Source organism: Pseudomyrmex gracilis, unplaced genomic scaffold (assembly GCF_002006095.1).
Source record: "Pseudomyrmex gracilis isolate BER0280 unplaced genomic scaffold, ASM200609v1 scaffold_259, whole genome shotgun sequence".
NCBI classification, from domain to species: Eukaryota; Metazoa; Arthropoda; class Insecta; order Hymenoptera; family Formicidae; genus Pseudomyrmex; species Pseudomyrmex gracilis.
This window is the reverse complement of record NW_018020843.1, coordinates 96,466-109,167: the sequence shown is the minus strand read 5'-3', so window position 1 is coordinate 109,167 and position 12,702 is coordinate 96,466.

Sequence of the window (12,702 nt, the reverse complement as noted above, 5' to 3'; positions counted from 1 at the left end):
TCAAGGTGGCCATTACGGTTGACGCAAAAAGAAAAAAAAAAAAAAACAGTCACGCCACTCTTGACGAATTATTTTGTGTAATTTATCGCAGTCGCGCGATAGCCAGCGTCGGAATTATCGCGTCGCATGCTGGGATAAATTGAGAACTCTGTCTCTCCGGACCGAGAGCGCCCCGGTCCTTTCCTGGCCCTCGCACCGACAAAAATTCCAGTCTTATCTCCGCTGATGAAGTCGAAATTAGTAGCCGGCTACCGTACAAGTCCGTACCGCGTGGTGGAATTGCTGGGGAATTGATGAGGAAAAGAAGACGCGACATTCGTCGGCGCCGGCTTGACAAAATTGTCGCGCGATCATTTGCTTTAATTCGTTCGGGATAATCGCAAAACTATTTGCGACGACAATCTACAAGAACTGCGAGAAACGCGCATAGAGACAAGTACACATAGTTCCGAAGGAATCGTTGAAAAAAATGACCGACTTCTTCCATCGATTTGACGAAAAGACGTACGGTTTTTTGCTTGGATTATTAATTATTAATTAATTAAGTAAATAAAATACAATCGAATAACAACGTCAATGGCGTGGCGTAATTGGGTCTTTTGAAGGCGCACCGCGTAGCGAGTAAATCGTCGGATTTAATGAATTCAACATACAGTCCATAAAATTTCTATCGCTCTCCTCTTTCGTGCCATCGCGTTCTCTCACTCGACTCACACAATCTGTCCTATCTGCGCGCGATTATCCTAATTAGCGGATTACGAATTCGCTCGATTTTCGAGCAGCGAAATGGCGTCGGTAAACAGTAGCGCACACCGACGTGGTGTTAATACCGCGGTAGTAATAACACACAGCGACTGTGTGGTAGTGGTCGCGATTGGCGACAGCGATTGACCGTGGTAGCAGATCGTAATGGCGGTAGCCGTGTGTGCTGGTAAACGTACACTTACATACACATACACACACGTACACCATACAAACGCTTTACAAGCTTAACGAGGCGACACAGGCCTGCTCGCGGGCCCCGAGCGCGAGCACCGTTGGACATCCGTAAGTGTTGGATTCTCGGCCGTTGTTAAGTAAATTGGGTCCCAACCGGTTTCTTATTTCGTGGCCACTGTCTTACTCTCCGCGGTCGTACTACTCGGAGAGCACTCACGGAGAGCAAGAACCGCGCGCTCGCTTGCGCGGCGTCTCCGGTTCCCTTCTTCGGGCTCGTCGTTTCAAAAGCAGCCCAGGGCCGTATACGACCGCGAATCGCGGAACTGCGGCGCACGAGTTGTTATTACGTGTTCGCGGACATGTCCGGCAAGAACGGCGAGAGGAATCGTGGAACGGCCGATTAATTCCGCGATCGATTTACGTCCGCGGCGATAAAAAAAAAAAAAAAAAAAAAGTCGACGGCAAAAACACAGACGTTACGTCGCCAGCGTCCAGAATGTAACTAGACTGAATACTCGGATTTTTAAAAGCTCGAGAAAAAGAGAGTTGAGAGAGAGAGAGAGAGGGTGGATGAAAGACAGAACTTCGAAAGATAATTAAACGGAGATCGATTTAAAAAAAAACACGTAATGAACGGAAAGAAAAGTGCAACATCCGTCAACAGATTTACAACAGATCGTGGGAAAAAAAAAAAAACAGCAGACGTCGAAAACGCCAAAGAGCGCCAAACTCTTTAAACATTTAGTAGCGTTCACGCACTAAACTCACACACACACGTGATGTCCGTCCCGGGAGAAGTGTGCGTCTCGCGCGCGAGAAGAATTTCTTTTGTTTTAGCTCGCCACGAAGAGAAGGAGAGAGAGCTTCGACACAGAGCGGAGGTTACCACGAGATCTCGGCAGCCGATACAGCCGCTTTTTGTCAATTTATAAGGATTTATACCGGCGGCACGCAGATACGCTCGTTCCCCTTGCACCCTGCGCTCGCAACTTTCACGAAGGGGTGGTCCTCGTGGCTCCTCGGACTCGGCCGAGGGTTACGAGCCTTCCTCGAAATACTTTGGCGCTAGATCAGATATACCGATAAATAATAGTTCAACTCGTTAGCAGTGAAACAATATCTTCGTTAAACGCGCGCGATTGTAAAGTAAAGAGAAAACTTGAGAAAAAAATTTAATTATAAATAAATTTTGTAGACTTATCAAGTGTGCGTGAAAAAAAAAAAGAAAGTGGTTTTTATCTTGGTAAACAAATTAAAAGCTCGGCGTTAAATTATTACGCCGGGAAAACAATTCTCGCGCGCGCGCGCGACAATTAAACAATTATCTTCATATCGACACGGTCTTTCCTTCGCTACGTTAACCTTTCGCCGTGACCGCCTCCTTTCGCCCTCTCTCCCCTCCCCACCCTTTCCCGCCGTGGTGGTAATTAACGCTGTGAAATGGTTCTTGGAGGATAAGCTCGGGGGGTGAAAGTGAGAGGAGGCCAAAAAGAAGCTCGCGAGAGACCAAGTCTGGCAAGGTGAAAGAGCGGGAGAGGGGGAGTCCTATCTTAATGATATTGTAGTCAGCGTGCACACGCGCAGGCTTGCTCTAATTGCGCCACTGGGGCGGCCATGTTACCCGTGCTCCCGAGTGAGACGAGGAAGGCAGACTCTTCCACCTCGGCGATTTCGGACGTGTGTCCGTGGACACACGTGAACGCGCGCAAGTCCCTCTCTTTCTCTGTCTCTCTATCTCTGTCTTTATCACCTTTTCTACATTTAGGAAGGGAAGACAAAGAGGGCGCGTGTCGGTGAAAACGGCCGTTGTATCTGCAAGAGGGCCGGGATACGTGTAGACTCGCGCAAACAGGACGAAGAGATCCTCGGACTAGAGGAGGACCGCGATAAATGCTGCGAGGGGAGCATTCACGGTGTGTACTCGTAAATACATGACTGCGAGAGAGTCTGCGTGCTCGTCGACGAAGAGAAGACAGACGAGGACGGGGGCGAGCGAAACGTTGTGTCGCGTCTGAAAAAGGGCAGAGAAAGATAGAGGGTGGGTGGGAGGGTAGGACGAGACACAGAGGGAAAGACAGAGAGAGAGAGACAGAAAGAGAGAGAGAGAAGCTAGGAAGAGAGGAAGAGAGAGAGGGCTAAGAGGAGGGGAGCAAGAAGGGTACGGAGGAGAATAGAAGGGTCGGTAGGAGGGTGGGAGAGAGGACGCACACGGCGGATGGAAGAGGGGATCTCGCCGAGGTAAAAACCTGGAAATGCAGCATGGCGGTCGGGAATCGGTAGCAATTATTACGAAAGGACGACAGTTGAATGCGAATGCTCCCGGCCGGGAAAGAGGGCGACTCGTGGAGATCTCGTGCCACCTCCGTCAAGACCACGGGTAGCGAATCAATGCGACGATTAAGAGGAAATTTGGGATTTTTTTTTTTTTTTATCTCCGTTTCGCGAAAATTTGGAGTAGTTCAGAAGCAGTCGTTGCAGTTTTCTCAAAAATAACGCGAAGAAAATTAACGTCGCGCGACGGAGAATAAGTTAAGTCCTTAAACCCCGGCACCTTTTGTTTTCTTAGTGCTCGTAAGGCGGATTTGTGTGTTCACGTAATATTTTATATTCTTTGTACGTACACGACTGCACACGACTGTACACGAAAAACCATTTTGCAAAACATTTGTTTTACACACACACATTTCGCAAACGAATTTGGCACACGTGTCCAGTTTTTTTTTAAGGGTTAATATTGTGTTAAACGTTGAACGATTATCACATTAGAGAGTCGACATCGAATCTTCACGCTCGGTGTTAAATGCTCGCTAAACAGAAATAAAAACACGAACCTTTGGCAAACTAAACCACAACTGGAAGTTCGATTAACGCCTGTCTCGTGTTACGTACCGCAACTCTAACTAATGCACATACAAAGCAAGTTGTGTATATATATATATATATATAAGTGCGATTAACGCTAAACAAGTGTTCGGCGTTTCTCGTGCGGTTCTTGGTGTAATTGTTAATACTGGCAAAACGTGCCCCTTCGACGATGCGCATCTCCGTTTGCAGAGCAGTTATCAACGTTAACTCGTAATGCGCTTGAACGTCGGAACTTTCTCGAGATCCGGTACGACTTGGCCGAGCTCACCGAGATAACCGAATTGTTTAGACGTAATGTGCCACTGACACATTGTCGGATAATTGCGATGTCGAAGACATTATCATTCATGGCTCACTGAAATCGACAAATATTGCGATTCAATTAGCCGAAAGTTTGCGTGCAAGCGTTTTAATTGATATCTCGCTGACGCGTTCGGAAGGTTTACAAAAAAAATTCGAATAAAAAATTAAGTCAAATAAATGAAAATATATTGTTAAAACATATAAATTAAAACAAAAACATAAGTTACGTGATAAAAGACCAAATAGCAAATGTCAGCGCAATATTAATTGAGAAATCAAAGTGATTCCGATAAAAAAATTGTTACATATAGAAAGTAGAAAAAAAAAAAAACATTTCGAAAATAATTTTTTGTAAGAATTGAACGAGATAATTTAGAGAAAACAAGACAGAATGTGATGTTTCCGCTTGCGGCTGCAAAGTAAACATTCGTGTCCCGAAGCCGTTGCAATATCTTTCTTTTTTTTTTTTTTTTTCATTAAATGCGATACGTGCCGCACAATTATTACATTAGCTGCTCATAAAGCCGTAGTCTGGGGGCTTAGCAACGACTACAACATCGGGAGAGAGATTGCGGTGGGTGTGAGTTAAAATGGGAGGGTTGTTCAGGGCAAACAGCCACTTTGGCGCAGGCGTAACCGCTGCCAGTCAATATTAACCAACGAGTCGGATTTGAGACATCGGTGTCACTGGCGTGCAAAGAGGAGCCGCATGGCGAGCGAAAAGATCCTTTGGCAACGCGAAACAGAAGTCAATTTGACCGTCTCAAACATGACCAAGCTCGAGCATGTAACGTTGAATATTAATAAAAATCTAAGTTCCCTCGAAGTATACGAAGTGTCGCCTCCTCTTGGTACAATAATTTGTACATGTGTCATTCAACAATTTCTCAAAAAATAAATATATTTAACGACATATATTTGTTGTCTGTTATTCAAACTGTGTCGTATGAGAAAATTACTTTCGAAATACGAACTCTATATAACATTCAAAAAATCATTTTTAAATTATTTGCATTCGCAAACAATTTAAATTTACGCTCTCTGAAAAAAAATATCGCGCATTGATTCTCTTACACTTTTCTGCAAAACAAAAAAGTTTAAGATCTTTACTTTTTTGTTTACAATTTTTTGTAATTTATTCTGATTTATTATATCAAGTCTGTTTTTTTTAACTTGCATCGCAGAGTCTCTGTTTGTTCAGCCGAACGCATTTAAAAATCTTTAAAAACCTTAATTGTATTATTCTTTTTACGTTAACACAAGAAGAGGGAAATAGATTTCATTCTTTGAATCTATATCGATCAATCAAGAACTGAAGTTGACTTGTAATATGATTATTAAGGTCTCCTTTTTCATTATATAGTTTCAAAGCGACAATTCGCATGCACTTCTCCGAGAGATCTCGATTTCTTTCCGTTTGCCATTTAGACGCGCAACCGTAAATATATCGCGTGCGCGCGTAGACCTGCTTTCTAATTTCCGAAAACCGGCGGGCTGAATGCACAAAACATTTCCCGACCATTATCGGCGGCGTGTAACCGCGTTCAAACGACTACAGTCACTATCCTCCGCCCCCTTCCCACCCCCGCAGCCCACGCATTAGCCTCGCGTCGCTGACAACTTCTCATTGTCCGCGATTCAGCCTGACGTCGCGGCGCAGAGACGTGCTCATTGTTAATTAAACTACGCGTCGCCGCACCATTGCCGCATTCACAGAAGTCCGCCGCTTTTGCCGATAAGTAGCGACGTTGGTGGTGGTGCCTTAGAGAGGCACGTAGGTAGGGTGACTCTCCACCACACATTTTCCGCTCGGCGCGACGCGGCTCTCTTCCGACGTGGGTCCAACACACTGCCGAGCGCGAACCACCCAAAGGCAAAGCCGGCCGCTACAGGCAATACGCGGGAAAATCCGCGGATTGTGTTGCAGTCTGAGCACGTTTCATCGAGCTGCCGGCAATAACGCGGCAGTTTAATTACTACGGCGAATTAACGCGCCGACGGTGGCAGCGACGACGATCAGGTAGAAACAGGAGAGCGAGAGAAAGAGAGAATGTGAGAGAGAGAAAGAGAGAGAAAGAGAGCCCGGCGTTTGCGCATTCTAGCTGTGAATGCAAGATTATTGTGACGAGAAAAAAAAATCTGTTTGCGCTTGACAGCGCTTTTTATTAATTTTATCTTTTATACCCACAACGTACGTGTATACATATATATATATAATGAAAAAATATATATTTTAATAAAATGCATCCATTCAGGATACAATCGCGAAACTTTTAAAAATTTATAGATATATTATGAACTGATTTGAATGAACATTTTCGTTTATGTTTATGTTTTACATATTAGTGGAGAATGAAATACACGATCATTTCTTCGGATGTATTGTATGTATTGTTGTACGCGAGAAGCAAGAGAAAGAGAGAGAGAGAGGGAAGGAGAGAATCACACAGTTGCCGTCCTAATTCTCACAAATTCGATATAGCGCGCGGCGGGTGCGCGAGTGCTCCTTAAGCAGCCTATAAAACGCAGGAAATTACCGGAGTAGGAACGTCACCACGCTTCTCTCGATAACGACCTTATCGTGTATAGGTGCTACCGCCGAGAAGTCGTCAGATTCCGCTCTAGCTACCATAGAAACGGGTAAGGCACGGGGAGATACACTATCGCGCGGTTTCTCTCGCGCGAGTACTTTTTGCATTTTCATATCTTGCGCGTTTCATCACCCGAATGCACGCATTACCCTAACGTTTCTTTTATTTACTTCTCGCTAGATTATCATTTTTTTTATATAATTTGTGATAATAAAACGTGAGCTAAATAATTGTGTCTAGAGAAGAAAACGCGAAAGAAGAAAACAGAAAAGAGAAAAATCACATTTTTCTCGGTGTTTTTATATATTTAAGAATACAAAAATAAAAAGAATCTCTTAAAAAAATATACGAACACACACAGTCCGACGCGTGTAGGAGAATTGAAATTAACAATTATTGCGCGGACTTTACAACAACTCAGTTTTTTGTTATCGGGCGCAATCGTTCTCCAATTTCGCAGTTCGAACGAAACTGCTCGACCTCAACCGCGTCAAGAGAGAGATACTATCACATAATAACATTATACACGTCCGAAGTCCAACGTCGGCGGCGCGCGCGGCGCAACCCTCCTCTGGAAATGATAACCCCGAGATTCTGGCGGCCTCCCGAAGAGAAAGAGAGAAGAAATCTGGATGGAAAGAGAATAACACGCACGCGTTATATATAAGAGAGTACGTACTCTGCAGTAGCACGCCGCGCGTGGTAGTGGATGGTCTCTCCTCGTTCCACCCCTCTAGTCTCTCTTTCTCTCTCTCTCTCTCTCCCGTATCCGCGTTCGCGAACGATAGGAGTGGTAGGTAGGTAGTAGCGGCAGCAGCAGCAGCAGCAGCAGCTCTCGGGAGCCCCCCAACAATACCCAGGAAATTACATAACTGTTGGAAATATCAACCAATACCAGTACTCTGGCACTCGCGAGCCGGCGGCGGCGGTGCCAACCCCTCCGTGCCATTATTATAACTGGGTAGGTGGCGTATTATACGCGGCCGTCGGGGGAACTCAGGCGGGCGAACGAGATAGGACCGTGCCTGGAGAATGAAACGAGAAATTGAGTTGTGCTGAAACGGGGTAAGAGGGTGTCGCGTCGAGCCAACCGCGCGCATTGGCGGCGCGATGGGTGCGAACAAGCCTGCGGCACGAATCACGGAGTTTATTCCGGCTAGGCGTTTTGCCGCAAGTTGTCACAGTGCGCGTCTCAATGACAATAAAAAAAAAAACAAAACATCAATTTTCAGAGCAGAAATTTCTGAAATAAGAACAAGCATTTTTTTTTTTTTTTTTTTGAAAGTGTCACAAAATGTACTCAACGTAACTGTACAATATATTATCGGATAATGTTAATATAATAATTGCCCAATCACTTGGACATCAAATGTCTCGAAAACACAACGAAAAACACTTATCTCTTCCAGATAATGTTTTGAAATAGAAAATGATTAATTACTAATAACAAATCTATTGATAAGAGAGACTAGTTATCACGCAAGAGACTAGTTGTCACACACCTTGCTTACTGGATATAAAAAAATATTCTTTTCTATAATGTAAATTGCTTAAAAAAAAAAAAAAACGCTTGCTTCTAATAATCGTTATTTAATAATTATAGTTTTACCTCGCACATCAAATTTTGTAAATTCCGAGATCGTTAGTTAATTCGCGAGATAGATATCGTGCAAAATAATTGTTCGAGCGACCCTAAGTTAATCTCTCGAACCCATCACTCGTTGCGAGAGACAAGGAGAGAGACGCTGCTCCAGTTGCACGTATACCGGTGGCAGCACGTCGACTGCCGAGTAATTCGCAAAAATTAATTACTAACTTGTTCTACGGCGAGAAAGGATCTCTCATACCGACAACGGCGCGGAGACAAAGGAAAAAGGATCTGTTTCAGAAATCGCCGCACAATAGAACGAGAACGCGAGACTTCTCCGAGAAAACAAACCACCGCGGCCACGTCACGTCGTCGCCGTCGTCGTCGTCGTCGTCGTCGTCGTCGTTGTCGGTGTCGTCGTGTGATCAGTATTGGCTTTTCACCGCGCTTTCTCCGCGTATAACCTCACTTCGAATTTTCCTCGAAAATGAGAGATAACCGACAATCGTGTTCGTAACAAATTTGTTATGTTTGCGCGACGTATATACAAATATTATTAATAACACAGACAAATATAAAGATCACAAATATCTCGTTTTCGTAGCAAATTTTGGAAGATTTCTTCCAACAAAAAGTTTCGATGAGAGACTCAAATCAGATTAGAAACGGAAAATGAGATCAAAGAGAGTTTCCTAAGTTGTCAACTTGGTTCCAAAGTTGGCGTGATTTTTTGCGCTCTTTAAGACGCTTTAATAAAACACCAACTTCTACGTACTCTCTCTGTTCTCATTCTTCTCGTTCTTCTATAATTTGTTTATTTCTAAACGTACGATCATATGATATTTTTTTTTTCACTTGAAGTGCTAGTGTCTCAAAGAGCAAAATCACATCGATCCCAAATTACTTCGAGAAAAAAAGTCAAAGGCGAAATATGTGTATAGAATAGTACTCGCGTTTGAGATTCATCCATCTTTTAATCGAAATATAATATTGAATAAATTATTACACATACAATTAAACATTATCCGTTTAATCTCTAAAATTCCCGAAGAGTCTATTGTGAAATCGTTTATTTAATGGGGGGGGACATTAATAAATAAACGCTTCCTCCGCAGAAAAATCAATCACAATTTCTCACCCCTCTCGGGTGTCGGTATTTCAGACCGAGATACCACATACATCCATCCACCCTCATAATAGTGGAGCACGCGAAAACTATTCGACGACATAAATAAGCGTTTAATGTCGCGCGCTACTAAATTGAATCTCGCCCGGATCCGAAGATCCGCGGACAAGATTCTCAGGGACACACGCGGGCAAAAATACTGTCCCACCCCGGGTTGCGTTCCTTTCGCGCCGAGCCACCCTCGTCGGTTCGAATCTTTTCCCGACGATTTATGCACCCTCCCGGGACTACGGGCCTTGATGTTACGCGGCGAAAGTCAAGCGCCAAACGACGACGGACCCCATACGCTCTCTGTTTGCCGATTATGTATGGTTTACCGTGGTTTACCAGGGGAAGTGTCTCGTAGGACGAGAGGGCGCGGCGTGATTTTCATCCCCCTCCCTCCGGGGACTTATGACCGGTGATTAAGTATGACGTATCGTCGGAAGGTTTCGCAGAGAAAGAGGGTGGCACGCGCGGGACTCGTTCGCGCAGATATCGCGGCGCTTTTCGCGTCGGAAAAATCACGGCAGACTCTACTCCATCGCGTCTATTCTCGGAGCGGAGATGAATTGCCACGAAGTCAGCGATATTCCTCCGCGAGACGATACTCCGCTAAATATATATATATATATATATTTTCACTCAGACGATACCGATCGGCACGTGGGGATGGATTGCGAGATAAGACTTGGGTTTTGCGAAGTCTCTTTCAAATGAAATGTGTGACGCGGATGTGTGTGAGAAAAAAATCCATAAATATAATATATATTTCTAATCGACATTCGAACAATCTTGACGCGTTAAAGAATGGCGAATCGATAAAATAATAAATTTCATAGGAACTCTCGTAGAGGAGAGAGCGCCGCGCGGCGCTCTCTCTATCGGATTCTCTGTCGAGATGCGTAAAATGACAGAATAATAAAATTCATAAACTCTTGACGGAAGCGTCGGACAGACGCGTGGTCGTCGTCGTTAATAGCGTCGAGAAAAGGCGGTGGGAATCGATGATGATGCGAGGGTGCTAGAAAAGCGACGGGCAGGTTTCGCTTACGAGGCTTTTGAAAATGAGAATCGATTTCACGGCGAAGCGGAACAAAGTGATATCGTTTATTGGACAAAGAGCACCGGCTACACGTGGCCGATCACACGCACGAGCGGCTCGCCGCATATTTACAGCGCCGACGCGATGTCGCGATGAAAAATATAGAATACAAAAAAAAAAAAAAAAAAAAAAAAAAAAAAACATAAAACAGCTAAACCGCGCAGAGAAAAAAACGCGCATACACGTCGCGACGACGTTTAAATGATCGCGAGCTAATGAGAAAAATTCGCGACGACGACGACGGCGGAAATGAGGTACACATTCGGATCGCGTTTTTCGATCGGTCTCATTCAAGCGGGAACAATCGACGCGCCCGGTAAAACTCGATAGTTGACGCTGTAAAAGCTGCAAAGAGAGAGAGAGAGAGAGAGAAAGAGAGAGAACAAACAGCGATTGAAAAAAAATTCATCCGCAGAGACGAGAAAGAGCCGGCGGCTTTTCCGGAAATCGGACGGCCAACTTCGTCGACGGTTTTATTGGCGCGAGAGAAAAAAAAGATACGAATAAGAGACAAAAAGTGGTAACGCGGCGCGAGGGAAACAAGAGAGTAGGAGGTAACGCGTCGGTTAATGATAAAAGTGACCGAAATGGAAAAGATGGTGGTGCATAATGCGCTGCAGAAAAGCCGAATATTGTGTCGCGTTGGCAAAAGGGGTAATTCCGTAGTAGGAAGTCTTATTGGAAAAGGGTAGATAAGAGAACACGGTGTGTGCGCGTTTCAGAGCGCGCCCGCTCTTCTGGGGGGTGTAGCGCGTTTTAGTCCCCGGTGTGAATCGGTGTGTTCGCGCGTTGTTACGTCGCGCGCGGACGCTTCGTCGCTGTGAGAGCGGAAATTAAATATGCCTGACTCGATAAGTCAGAGCACCGCGACTGTGCTCCGTATCAACGGGCGGGAGATGAGCTATTGTGCTATTTTCGTGCGGGATCTGTTCGCGCGAGGCCATCCCTCCCCTCTTCCCGGTGTTCTCCGCGTCTCTCCTCCGCAAAACGCGTTTCGTTTATTCTCTCGCTCGCTCGCTCGCTCGCTCGCGGAGGCGGATATCGCTGTGACGCGTCCGGAGAACGCTCCTGCGAACGTGTCCTGCCTACCTTTCGTTCTCCGCGCTTTTCGTCGTTTTTTTTTTTTTTTGTCTTGTTTTGTTTTGTTTTGTTTTGTTTTGTTTTTTTTTCCCATCCAGTTCACACTCTGTAACGGAGATTGCATCAGGATTGCATTTTTTTTCGTCCGATGCTAATAGATTTTTTGTCGCGCGCTCTAGGATTAATAAATGCGCGCGAAATATGTCGAGATCTCGATATGGTAATTTCGAAGAGAATTTCCTCCGATGAAGAGGAAAAAAATGCGAAAGAATGTGGCGTTCGTCACGGTGCGCGAAGAAAAGAATACAATATATTCCGTGATAACGTCATTAGCCAAGTACTCCGTGTTATTGCTCTCTCTCTCTTTCTCTCGAAAAGGTTAATGAGATAAATCTGTATTTCATGCGAGTCGGAGGATTATTATCAAATGGTCAACATTAACGTCCAAGTCAAACGTTGTCGATCTCGTGTCTTGTGGCTTAAGTAGCGCGAAAAAGAACAAAAAAAAAAAAAAAAAAAAAAAAGAAAACGTGCGACATGGCTTAGTAGCAGCGAAAGAATTAGCCTAATCAGATAATAAAGCCGTGCGAGCGAGAGACACGAAACAAAATAATTATATTAGATTTATCGAAGCGGGCGCCAAACGAGCTCCTTAGATAATAGGCTTTTTACGACTCCGCCGCACGAACCCACCGCCGCTTGAAAGTTACGATCCTGTAAAGCCCTCTTTACGAGACCATTACCAGAGCTGTTACTCATATTTTTACCCCGAACGGTTCGACGAGAGACACTTCGACAATGGCACAATAGACGCGCGAGCGCGATAACTTCGTTAGACAATCCAGGCGTTTTTTTTTTTTTTTTTTTTGCTGCTAATCAAAGTATATGCACGCGTATGTTTGTGGCGCGAATGCTTTAAATTAAGTGATGCACCGATCGTACGTAAATATCGTGACGTCGCAATTCAACGTAAAAGGTCAGTATATAAATTTTCATATGCAATAACAACCATTTGTTGTACGTGACAGCGAAAGCGTGTCGGAATTTTTCAATTTATCTTCACAAT